Raw genomic sequence first — 13,723 nt, 5'->3', positions numbered from 1 at the left:
TTCTACCTTTTGCTCCTCTTCTGGAGCAGTAGTAACTTGCATGCGCTGGCTGGCTGCAGATGTATGCTTCTCCGGCACAGCAGCAAATGGCTGCTCTACCTGCTGTCTCCAGCCATGCCCCTCCCCACCCCAAGACTGCCCCTTCCTGCCCCTTTCTCTGGGTCTGGCATTTCGGTGCATAATGGGGGTTACACTGTGGCCATAATGGGGGTTACGCGGTGGCCAGGCCCCTTTGAAAATGTGCCCAGCCATGCGTGTAACCCCCATTTTTTACACGCGAGGCCCATTTAAAATTCCCCTGAGAGAATATTGCTGAAGCAGAAAAATTAAAAGATAAACACAACAGAGAGAAAGAGGCCAGAAAAGTGATTGCAGCTAAAATAGAGATTGTGTAAAAAGAAAGATACTTGAAACAGAATGAAATAATTCATAGTATGAAAGTGAGGAAGGATAAAATGCTTGACATGAGGTGAATAAATACAAGATATCAATGTTGCAGAAAAAAAAAGTACTGATATGGATATTATAGTCATAGACACACTGGTGAGAGCAAAAAGACTGGAAAGGACAATCAAAGTATATATGGCAGCAAAAATACATATACTACAAGAAGAAGTTGTTAAAAGCAAAAATAATGAAGCAGTAAAAAAATACTTCAATAGAAGAACAAAAGCTGCAAAGAGAAGGACACTCCGCTTTTTATGTAGAAGAAAGACATAGTAATGAGAACAAACACAACTTCCATCAAAGTCTCCTTTTGTTTTTAAGCCTACTTAGGGGTAGATCTTCAAAGGGTTACGCGAGTAAGATGCACGTGTAACCCCTGAAAACATACTCCTGCGTGCGCCGAGCCTATTTTGCATAGGCTCGGCAGTGCACGCAAGCCCCAGGACGCGCGTATGTCCCGGGGCTTTCAAAAATGGGCGGTCAGGGGGTGGGGGCGGGGTGGTGGTTCATGGGCGGTTCGGGGCATGGTCGGGGCATGGCAGTGGTCCGGGGGTGGTCCCGAGTCCTCTGGCACAGCGGCCTATGCCAGGGGTTGGCGAAGCAGCAGCCGGCAGGCGCGCAAAAAGTTACACCTGCCAGAGGCAGGCGTAACTTGAAGAAATAAGGTAGTGGAGGGATTTAGGTAGGGCTGGGGGGTGGGTTAGATAGGGGAAGAGAGGGAAAGGTGGGGGGAGCTAAAAAAAAGTTCCCTCCAAGGCCGCTCCGATTTCGGAGCGGCCTTGGAGGGAACGGGGAAAGCCATCAGGGCTCCCCTTGGGCTCGCTCGCACACGCACAGTGCACATGTGTGCACCCCCTTGTGCACACCGCACATTGGTGCACCCCCTTGCACGCGCCGAACCCGGATTTTATATGCACATGGCAGCACGCACATGTTATAAAATTGGGTGTACATTTGTATGCGCCAGGTAGCGCGCACAAATGTATCACACGCGCATAGGAATCACAATTGGCCCCTATGTTTTCTGTTAAACAGGGTTGTTTGGCAATTAAAGAAAGTCTTTGCTGACTCAAACACTTTAAGTTATTTTATCCCAAAGAAATCTTACAGAGATGCAGAAAAGAAGATCTTATAGAATTGGCAGATGCCTCCAAGATTTCTCTATTTTGCTCCAAAGTGTCATAATACTGACACAGTTTTATGGGATATGTTTATGAAGAAATTTGAATATGTAAAAAGTTAAAGAAAAAAAAATGAGGCATTAAATAAGCTCTAATGGAAAAAGAACACCAATGCAAATGACTGGATAAAATGCAAATAATACATTTTAAGAAAGCAGATGAGATTGTAATAAGTGGTTTAAAAATAGTGCAAGGAGAAAAAGAATTAAGTTATTGTGGAGTAAGTGATAAGAAAAGAAGTTGAAAATAGAGATATAACCACACAGGCACACGATTGATGGCCAAACCTCTAGAGTATGGTAATCAGGAAAAAGAAACAAACTCAATACCAGCCAGAGCATCTAACATAATCAATAATGGAATCCCACCCAGTTATCTATGAGACAATTATGTCTTATACTAAGGAAAGGTTTATACTGAAATGAATGTAAAACTGAACTCATACTATATAATATAAAGTGTTTATTGCTTGTTTAAGTCATACGTTTTCATTACATTACCTTTGCTGGAAACAGTGTAATGTAGAATGATTCTATTTAGCATATAGTTATTGAATTTTGAGGTCAACATTCATCCTAAAGCAGGGGGGAATGTAAAGGGGAGGTACCCAAACAAAAATAAATACATAAATAAAGCTGACCTGAGACCTGAGGCTTGAAGAGTAGAATCCAGAAGAGCTCAGAAGTGACAACGCCTGAAATAACTGAGCCCGAGACAATGACAGAAGGATCACAGGGACCAGTGAGATCTCCCTGCATGACTCAAGAGACTGTCAGAGGCTAGAGACCCAGTGTTGTAAATAAGCAGCAGCAGAAATGATAGTAGGGTGTCATGAAGAGAGCAGAAGCACAGTGATTTAAGGGACCGGTAGTTTAAGCTGCCCCCAATCCCTGATGTCATCCAGCCTTGTTGAAATCATTGGAAGAGACATGATAACCTTGAGACAGCTCAGAAATTGTATGATGGAGCTGAGATAGAGACAGAAAAAAAAACCTGTTGTAGCCATGAAACCAGGAAGGTCATATTGATTAGGGTCACAGATGCCTGATAAACTAAGAAGGAAGGGCCCATGTGAAGGAAGTGGCATTGTATCACTACAAAAGCTGGCCCTCTCAGCAAAGACCCAAGTGGTGGCGGAGAAGGCCCAAAGCCATGTCAGGGCAATGACAAAGAGAGGGGGGCCGTGAAGCTGAGGCAGGATGCCCAAGTGTGGTGAGAGGAGTGGGCTGGTGAGGAGAGAGTGGTGCTGGAGTGCTGCAGGTGCTGGCTCTTTCAGTGTGGGTCCAGGCACATCGGCACTTAAGAAAAAAAGAAGCGGTGATCAGAGAGAGGAGAAGTCCAAAGAAAAAGACTTTGAAGAAAGCGTCATCAAGTCACCCAGGTGCTGAAGCTAGAAGAGAAGAGGGGCCATCCTGGCAGAAGCAGCAGCAGCATGTTGAAAGGAGAGTGTGGGAGGAAGTGTGGGAGGAAACAGCTGATCAGCAGCAGTAATGTCATCAGTGGTGTCAGCAGGGCCCACAGAGCCAGAAAAGGGGAGGCTGCCAATTTTATTAAAAATAAAAGAAATGAAGCAAGAATTAACTAAGACAAAGATTGTGGGCAGGTAACCAGAGCCTGGCCACCTTACCAACCCCACCTCCCCAGCTCAGTTTTAAATTGTAATGGGCCCCATTGGAACAAGGATGTTTTTAAAGGATAAAAATCCCTAAAAACTCCCCAGAATGGCTTAACAACATAGGATGGTTATCAGTAAGGGTACCAAGGACCCCTGCCCAACTATTGCATATATTATTAAAATAAATACCAATGTGACAGATCCAAGTATTGGCTGAGAATTACTAAATATCAACGATATAAGAGATCCAGCTCAAAGAGAGGGAGCGTTTGTTAGAACTCTGGGAATACCTCATATAGGGCCACTAGGGGGCTACAAGCTTGTGCATACAGCTCTAGAAGGCGCTAGGGCTTTTTAATGATTGGAATCCCAGAGTTGATGATTCTTAGAGAAGCTATCATATGCGTAGGAGCGAGCAGTCCACTTATGGATTTTATATTACCAGTCCTGTAGAATTCAAGTCTAAAGCTGCCGGTGTATTATAGCATAGAACATCTTATGCGTTCTGCGTGCTGTCCAACATTGCAATGTTTCGGATGATCCTTCTTCAGGGAAACCGGATTGCTGGATGCTGGCAGATACGACTGGTAAGCAACCTAAAGCAATGAAAATGACAAACAGTCCTTTTAGAGATGAATGATATCTTTACCGAAGGCGGGAACAGATATGTGTCAGGTCACCTACTTGTTGTAATGTAGAGCAGTCAATGCGTCAGTGTGCTAAAACCTTTAAACATGCTGAAAAAATAAAGGCATAAAACGGGAGGTATTTTATTAAAATAACAGATATAAAGAAGTAAATGTTAGCACTGACAGAAAGAACTGAGAGATCATTTGAGGACAAACACTAATAGAAACTGACATAAATAAATGTGGGGAACATTTTTGAAGTACACAGAAGAATTTTTAGGGCCTCATTACAATAAATAATTAAAGTTTTTACTCTCATGGTAGCATCCAAAGCTTCACTGTGAAAGTAGCACTGGTATAGCAACTGGACCAAGGACTGAAGCTGTAACCATGGTGGCTTAGCAATGGTTTCCCTAGCAACCTGTAATGAGGCTGGCGCATCTCTGCAAAATCTGGTCGCAACGCAGGGACCCAGCACAAAGTAAAAACATAAGTAAAGATTTTTCATGATGTTAAAAATGCCTCAAGCCAAAAATTAGATAAAGCAAGCAGGGAAGGGATACAAGAGCAACCATTTCACCTGTCCATTCAGCTAGCTATAGGTACCATTTCCTACAATGACATCAGCAGCAGGAATGCCACACCCCATTTAAGCAAGGGTCAATTATAGAACCCAGCAGGAACTGAGCAGATCTGCTGTCATAGTGCTGTATTTATAGGCCCTAAAAAATTAAAAAACACTTAATAGAGAAAGAACAGCTAATGTCGTATTAAAGTAAGAATGTGTAATGTATGAAAGATTGTTTTAAGCTGTGTTTCTGGGAAAGGTGAGGGAAGTTGTTAATTTACAATAAGATTAATATCCAGCTGCTATGCAGATCATAGAGTGGCTTATTTTAGGAATGTAGAGACTGAAATGAGAAAGTTGTTTGTGGGGCACACACTAAGGGGTAGATTTTCAAAGGGTTACGTGCGTAACCCCCGAAAACCTACCCCAAACCCCACCTGCATGCGCCGAGCCTATCTTGCATAGGCCACCGGTGCACGCAAAGCCCCGGGATGCGCGTAAGTCCTGGGGCTTTCCTGGGGGGCGTGACAGGGGCATGTTGGGGGCGTGTCGTCGGGGGCGTGTCGGGGCCAGCGCGTTATCGGGGGCATTCCGGGGGTGTGGCCGTGGCCTCTGGACCAGTCCCTGGACTGGATCATGGTGTGCCGGCAGCCGGCCCAGCGCGTGCAAGTTACGCCTGCCTCGGGCAGGCGTAACTTGTGCAACAAAGGTAGGGGGGGTTTTATAAAGGGCCAGGGGGGTGGGTTAGATAGGGGAAGGGAGGGGAAGGTGCGGGGGGGTGGAAGGAAAGATCCCTCCGAGGCCGCTCCGATTTTGGAGCGGCCTCAGAGGGAACGGAGGCAGGCTGCTGATTTAGGAAGCCTTGCACGTGCCGACCCCGGATTTTAACGCGCGTATCTATTGAAATCCGGCGTACTTTTGTTTGTGCCTGGTGCGCAAACAAAAGTACGCGCGCGCGTAGATTTATAAAATCTGACCCTAAGTGTTATTAAAGAGAAGTAGGCAGCTAAGGCTAATATGATATGAGAAACCCTGAGAGTAAAAGATATGTCAGCAGTATCTGACCATAATCAGAAAGTAAGACAGCCTGAGAAAGCTGCACGCTCAATAATATTAGAAGAGAAAGTGTATCCCAAAACTTTATTGACAGTACTACCCATAAGAGAAACACAATGAAATAACAGAAGTGGAAACTATTTAAAAAAGAAAGGGATTAAGTAAATGAATGAGCAAAGAAAACTGGTTCTTTTTCTAGGTACAGGGTCATCTAATTATATTTTGTTTTCTATAAGAACATAAGAACATGACATACTGGGTCAGACCAAAGGTCCATCAAGCCTAGCATCCTGTTTCCAACAGTGGCCAATCCAGGCCATAAGAACCTGGCAAGTACCCAAAAACTAAGTCTATTCCATGCTACTTTTGCTAGTAATAGCAGTGGCTATTTTCTAAGTCAACTTAATTAATAGCAGGTAATGGACTTCTTCTCCAAGAACTTATCCAATCCTTTTTTAAACACAGCTAGTGCACTACCTGCACTAACCACATCCTCTGGCAACAAATTCCAGAGTTTAATTGTGCGTTGAGTGAAAAAGAACTTTCTCCAATTAGTTTTAAATGTGCCACATGCTAACTTCATGGAGTGCCCCCTAGTCTTTCTATTATCCGAAAGAGTAAATAACCGATTCACATTAACCTGTTCTAGACCTCTCATGATTTTAAACACCTCTATCGTATCCCCCCTCAGCAGTCTCTTCTCCAAGCTAAAAAGTCCTAACCTCTTTAGTCTTTCCTCATAGGGGAGCTGTTCCATTTCCTTTATCATTTTGGTTGTACCTTCTCCATCGCAACTATATATTTTTTGAGATGCAGCGACCAGAATTGTACACAGTATTCAAGGTACGGTCTCACCATGGAGCGATACAGAGGCATTATGTCATTTTCCGTTTTATTCACCAGTCCTTTTCTAAGAATTCCCAACATTCTGTTTGCTTTTTTGACAGCCACAGCACACTGAATCAATGATTTCAATGTGTTATCCACTATGATGCCTAGATCTCTTGCTTGGGTGGTAGCTCCTAATATGGAACCTAACATTGTATAACTATAGCATGGGTTATTTTTCCCTATATGCATCACCTTGCACTTATCTACATTAAATTTCATCTGCCATTTGGATGCCCAATTTTCCAGTCTCAGAAGGTCTTCCTGCAATTTATCACAATCTGCTTGTGATTTCACTACTCTGAACAATTTTGTATTATCTGCAAATTTGATTACCTGACTTGTCATATTTCTTTCCAGATCATTTATAAATATATTGAAAAGTACCGGTTCCAATATAGATCCCTGAGGCACACCACTGCCCACTACCTTCTAGGGATGTGAATCGTTTTTCAACGATTAAAATTATCGTCCGATAATGTTTATATCGTCTTAAATCGTTATAGAACACGATACAATAGAAATTCTAACGATTTATCGTTAAAAATCGTTAAATCGTGTTAGTGCGCACTAACTCGAGTTAGTGTGCACTAACTCCCCGTTAGTGCGCACTAACTCGATTTAGTGCGCACTAACTGAAAATGATACAAATAAATACTTTCCAGGTCACTGAAGGTCAGTTAGGAATGAATATGTGTTCCTATTGGCTGGCTGCCCTCTTATCTATTGATATTACCAAGGTTACCACTGAGGTGATGGTTGGGGGGATGGGAAATGGAACTGGAAACTAACGAACACCAACAGAAAATGAAACAAAGTGTTCACACTTCCCAGGTCAGTAAAGGTCACTTAGGAATGAATATGTATGTATGTATTCCTATTGGCTGGCTGTGCTCTTATCTATTGATGTTACCAATATGGTTGGGGGGATGTGAAATGGAAACAGTTGGAAGCTTGACAAAAAAAGTAATGTAATGATCAGCACTCACGTGACTAGAACTTGTTTGTTTATTATTTTTGTTAGCAGGCACCTGAAATGCTAGTGCATGTTGAATTTGCCAATCACTGTGCATTTTAGAAAGGTGGTCCTGGCTGGAACTGTACACAGTTCAAATATATGTAATTGATTGTTGGTAAGTGTATTTTTTAAGTAGCCACACTGGCACCAGTATGTTTACTTTTCCTCCTACTTAACTCACTAGCTCAGCTTTGTAAGAAGGGCTTCTCTGCTTGTGTGTTGTTTTTGTTTGGTGTGAGGAGAGCAGAAACATCAGATCTTTATTCAATCTACTACAGTCATCTCTTACAGTGCCCTATCCCTATTAATACCAGGAGTGTTGTGATCTTCCTGCACACAGTGCCCTAACCCTGATACCAGTCTGAGACAGCTCCCTCCCTGCATTACTAGTGAGAGGCTGGCTTCACAGACAGGGGGGAGCTGCCTGACCCTCACTCCTGACTTCCCCCATGTCCCAGCTAGTGAATGGTGTGTGGGTGAGGGGGGGGGGGAGGATGGTGAAGTCTGAGACAGCTCCCTCCCTGCATTACTAGTGAGAGGCTGGCTTTGCAGACAGGGGGGAGCTGCCTGACCCTCACTCCTGACTTCCCCCATGTCCCAGCTAGTGAATGGTGTGTGGGTGAGGGGGGGGGGGGGGAGGATGGTGAAGTCTGAGACAGCTCCCTCCCTGCATTACTAGTGAGAGGCTGGCTTCACAGACAGGGGGGAGCTGCTTGACCCTCACTCCTGACTTCCCCCATGTCCCAGCTAGTGAATGGTGTGTGGGTGAGGGGGGGGGGTGGATGGTGAAGTCTGAGACAGCTCCCTCCCTGCATTACTAGTGAGAGGCTGGCTTCACAGACAGGGGGGAGCTGCCTGACCCTCACTCCTGCCTTCCCCCATGTCCCAGCTAGTGAATGGTGTGTGGGTAAGGGGGGGGGGGGGGGGAGGATGGTGAAGTCTGAGACAGCTCCCTCCCTGCATTACTAGTGAGAGGCTGGCTTCACAGACAGGGGGGAGCTGCCTGACCCTCACTCCTCCGGGGTATTGTGATCTTCCTGCACACAGTGCCCTATCCCTGATACCAGGGGTGTTGTGATCTTCCTGCATGCAGTGCCCTATCCCTATTAATACCAGGAGTGTTGTGATCTTCCTGCATGCAGTGCCCTATCCCTATTAATACCAGGAGTGTTGTGATCTTCCTGCATGCAGTGCCCTATCCCTGATATCGGGATGTGTGCAAGAAGATCACAACACCCCCGGTATCAGGAATAGGGCACTGTGTGCAGGAAGATCACAACACCCCCAGTATCAGGAATAGGGCACTGTGTGCAGGAAGATCACAACACCCCTGGTATTAGGGATAGGGCACTGTGTGCAGGAAGATCACAACACTCCTGGTATTAATAGGGATAGGGCACTGTGTGCAGGAAGATCACAATACCCCTGGTATCAGGGTTAGGGCACAAGTTCTAGTCACATTGACTGATCACATTACTTGTTTTGTCAAGCTACCAACTGTTTCCATTTCCCATCCCCCATATACTGTCAGTAGGAAACTTGGTAACATGAATAAATAAGAGGGCAGCCAATAGGAATACATATTCATTCCTAAACTGACCTTAACTGACCTGAAAAGTGTCAAATTGTATCATTTTCAGTTAGTGCGCACTAACTCCCAGTTAGTGCGCACTAACTCCCGTTAGTGCGCACTAACTCGAGTTAGTGCGCACTAATCGGAAAAAACGATTTTTAACGATTTTTTAACTAAAAAATCGTGCCTAAGACGATTTTCTTGCCCTGCCACACGATTTCTATCGTTAAGACGATATGGAAAACGATTCACATCCCTACTACCTTCCACTGAAAAAATTGTCCATTTAATCGTACTCTCTGTTTCCTGTCTTTTAGCCAGTTTGTAATCCACGAAAGGACATCGCCACCTATCACATGACTTTTTACTTTTCCTAGAAGCCTCTCACGAGGAACTTTGTCAAATGCCTTCTGAAAATCCAAATATACTACATCTACCGGTTCACCTTTATCTATATATTTTTTACTCCTTCAAAAACTTGAAGCAGATTTGTGAGGCAAGACTTGCCTTGGGTAAAGCCATGATGACTTTGTTCTATTAAACCATGTCTTTCTATATGTTCTGTGATTTTGATATTTAGAAGACTTTTCACTATTTTTCCTGGCACTGAAGTCAGGCTAACTGGTCTGTAGTTTCCCGGATCGCCCCAGGAGCCCTTTTTAAATATTGGGGATACATTAGCCACCTTCCAGTCTTCAGGTATAATGGATGATTTTAATGATAGGTTACAAATGTTTACTAATAAGTGTGAAATTTCATTTTTGAGTTCCTTCAGAACCCTGGGGTGTATACCATCCGGTCCAGGTGATTTACTACTCTTCAGTTTGTCAATCAGGCCTACCACATCTTCTAGGTTCACCGTGATTTGGTTCAGTCCATCTGAATGATTACCCATGAAAATCTTCTCTGATACGGCTTTCTCCCCAACATCCTCTTCAGTAAACACTGAAGCAGAAAAATCATTTAGTCTTTCTGCAATGGCCTTATCGTCTTTAATTGCCCCTTTAACCCCCTCAATCATCTAATGGTCCAACTGACTCCCTCACAGGCTTTCTGCTTCGGATATATTTAAAAAAGATTTTACTGTAAGTTTTTGCCTCTACTGCCAACTTCTTTTCAAATTCTCTCTTACCTGTCTTATCAATGTCTTACATTTAACTTGCCAACGCTTATGCATTATCCTATTTTCTTCTGTTGGATCCTTTTTCTAATTTTTGAATGAAGATTTTTTGGCTAAAATAGCTTCTTTCACCTTCCCTTTTAACCATGCCAGTGATCATTTTGCCTTCTTTCCACCTTTCTTAATGTGTGGAATACATTTGGACTGTGCTTCTAGGATGGTATTTTTTAACAATGACCATGTTTCTTACACACTTTTTACCGTTGTAGCTGCTCCTTTCAGGTTTTTTCTAACTATTTTTCTCATTTTATCAAAGTTTCCCTTTTGAAAGTTTAGCACAAGAGCCGTGGATTTGCTTACTGTCCCCCTTCCAGTCAATAATTCAAATTTGATCATATTATAATCATTATTGCCAAGCGGCCCCACCACCATTACCTCTCTCACCAAATCCTGTGCTCCACTGAGAATTAGATCTAAAATTTCTCCCTCTCTTGTCTGTTCCTGAATCAATTGCTCCATAAAGCTGTCATTTTTTCCTTCCAGGAACTTTATCTCTCTAGCATGTCCCGATGATACATTTACCCAGTCAATATTGGGGTAATTGAAATCTAATAATAACAGAAGCAAACCTTGCACATAAGCAAGTATCCGGGATCACAGGTGCAGGAAAAGAGGTATGATTCCATGAAAACTTTTTAAAGCATTTTTATTTAGAAGATTCAAAAGTCCTTACTGTGGCAACTCCATACAACATAATCAGGCAAGAGTAACAGGTCCCCCGACACGGTCCGTGTTTCGCGGAAGCTGCATCGGGAGGGACCAGATGACATTCAAAATCTTTAAACAGTCATCAGGAGCTCCTGATGACTGTTTAAAGATTTTGAATGTCATCTGGTCCCTCCCGATGCAGCTTCCGCGAAACACGGACCGTGTCGGGGGACCTGTTACTCTTGCCTGATTATGTTGTATGGAGTTGCCACAGTAAGGACTTTTGAATCTTCTAAATAAAAATGCTTTAAAAAGTTTTCATGGAATCATACCTCTTTTCCTGCACCTGTGATCCCGGGTAATTGAAATCTCCCATTATTACCGCACTACCAATTTGGTTAGCTTCCCTAATTTCTCTTAGCATTTCACTATCCATCTCATTATCTTGACCAGATGGACGGTAGTATACTCCTATCACTATAGTCTTCCCCAACACACAAGGAATTTTTACCCATGCAGGATGTTTATCCTGTTGGACTCTATGCCATCCCATACCTAAAACACCACACTGCCTCCCAGGTGCTCCTCTCTGTCATTGCGATATAATTTGTACCCTGGTGTAGCACTGTCCCATTGGTTATCCTCCTTCCACCATGTCTCAGAGATGCCAATTAAGTCTATGTCATCATTCAATGCTATACATTCTAATTCTCCCATCTTACTTCTTAGACTTCTCGCATTAGCATACAAACATTTCAAAGTTTGGTTTTTGTTTGTATTTTCATTTTGCTTTTTAATTGATAGCGATAAGTTAGAAATTTTTAGCTCAGGTGAGTTTTTAGTTACAGGCACTTGGACTACTTTTCTTATTATTGGAACTTCATTGTCGGGATGCCCTAATTCTAATGTATCATTCGTATCCTTTGAAGATACCTCCCTCCAAACCATGCGCTGCTGAGTGACTGTCGGCTTTCCCCTTTGTTCTAGTTTAAAAGCTGCTCTATCTCCTTTTTAAAGGTTACAATAGTCAATTTGTCAGAATAGTGGCTTGCAAGACTGTACAGAAGTCACCAAGGTGGAGGAGAGGTTTGAGATTTTTTAAAGTGTTGAGTTTATAGTAGCAGTCTTTCATAGTTGAGCAAATGAATTTTTGGAAGTTGAGACGATTATCTATTATGATGCCTAGATCTCGTGCTTGGAGTGAGAAGGAGATGTTTTGGGTGGGGGAACTAGTGGCAAGCCACTATTCTGTCAAAAATTTACTATTGTAACTTCCTCCTACTTGGTTTACCCAAAGCCTCGATTAGACCACTTCAATTGCTTCAGAATATCGCTGCCAGAATACTCACCAATTCACGCAAATTCGACCACATTACACCATACTCAGGGATCTTCATTGGCTCCCCATACACCACCATATAACATATAAAACTCTCACTATTATACACAAAGCCCTCCAGAACCAGAACATGCACTGGTTGAAAGACTCAATACACTTCCACACATACAATAGAACTATCATATCATCATACAAAGGTACTCTCCACACTCCCTCTCCGAAACATATACACCTCAACTCCACAAAAGAGTGTGCCATAACTATTGCTGGCTCTTATGCTTGGAACGCCATGCCACCCGAACTCAAACTGGAGCAGTGCACACAGAAGTTCAAAATAAAACTCAAAACATGGCTATTTAAGCAAGCCTACCCTTAACCTCCGTACATAGTAATCCTTTCCCACCTCAGCTTGCATTCCCAAATCCAAGAAACATGTCTTCTGTATATTTATTTTACTGTGATCATTCTCAGCTACCTGCTCCCTAATAATTGGAATCATGACTTGTATATAATTTGTTGCCCTGTTACCTTCCTCTTGTATAAATTACAGTTTCAGTTCTCATATTTCCATTCTCATGCCTTTTCCTCCAATCTATATGTATCTCTGGTTTGCAACTCCCAGTTTTTTACATCCTTGTTTTTTGTAACTGATTTTCTACATAGTCTCCCTTGTTACATGTAAACCAGCTTGATGTCCCTGACGAATGTTGGTAAAGAAAAACGGCAAACAAACAAACAAACAAACAAACAAATAAATAAATAAATAAATAAAGGTTAGCGCCAGCAGTCTGGTTCCACCAAGGTTAAGGTGGAGCCCATCCCTTTGGAAGAGACTCCCCCTTCCCCAAAAGGTTCCCCAGTTCCTTACAAAACTGAATTCCTCTTCCTTGCACCATCACCTCATTCCACGCGTCGAACAGGGAGAATTTCAGAGAATGCTACCCTGGAGGTTCTGGATTTAAGCTTTCTACCTAAGAGCATAAATTTGGCTTCCAGAACCTCTCTCCCACATCTTCCTATGTTTTTTATTTATTTATTTAAAAGTTTTTATATACCGCTCAATGGATAGATATATATCCGTCTAGGCGGTTTACACATAGATAAAAACATACACAAATTAAAAACATACACAAATTAAAATACAGACAATTGTTAAAAGGTTAGTTGGGGATCATGAATTTATACAAACTATTGTAGCTGAAAAGCTTGGGTAAATAGGTAAGTTTTCAGTGATTTTTTAAATTCTCTACGGTTAGAGGTCAGTCGGATATAGTCAGGCAAAGCGTTCCATATTGTTGGACCTGCAACTGAAAAAGCACGTTGGTGCCCACATGTACCATGACAGCTGGCTCCTCCCTAGCACTGTCTAAAATCCTATCTAGGTGACACGTGAGGTCCACCATCTTCGCACCAGGTAGGCATGTTACCAGGAGATCTTCATGCTGACCAGCCACCCAGCTGTCTACATTCCTAATAATCGTATCACAAACTATGACAGCTGACCTAACCCTTCCCTTCTAGGCAGTAGGCCTTGGAGACACATCCTTGGTGCAAAAGGACAATGCATCACCTGGAGAGCAA

This window comes from Rhinatrema bivittatum, chromosome 2 (assembly GCF_901001135.1).
Source record: "Rhinatrema bivittatum chromosome 2, aRhiBiv1.1, whole genome shotgun sequence".
NCBI classification, from domain to species: Eukaryota; Metazoa; Chordata; class Amphibia; order Gymnophiona; family Rhinatrematidae; genus Rhinatrema; species Rhinatrema bivittatum.
This window is presented reverse-complemented; position numbering follows the sequence as displayed.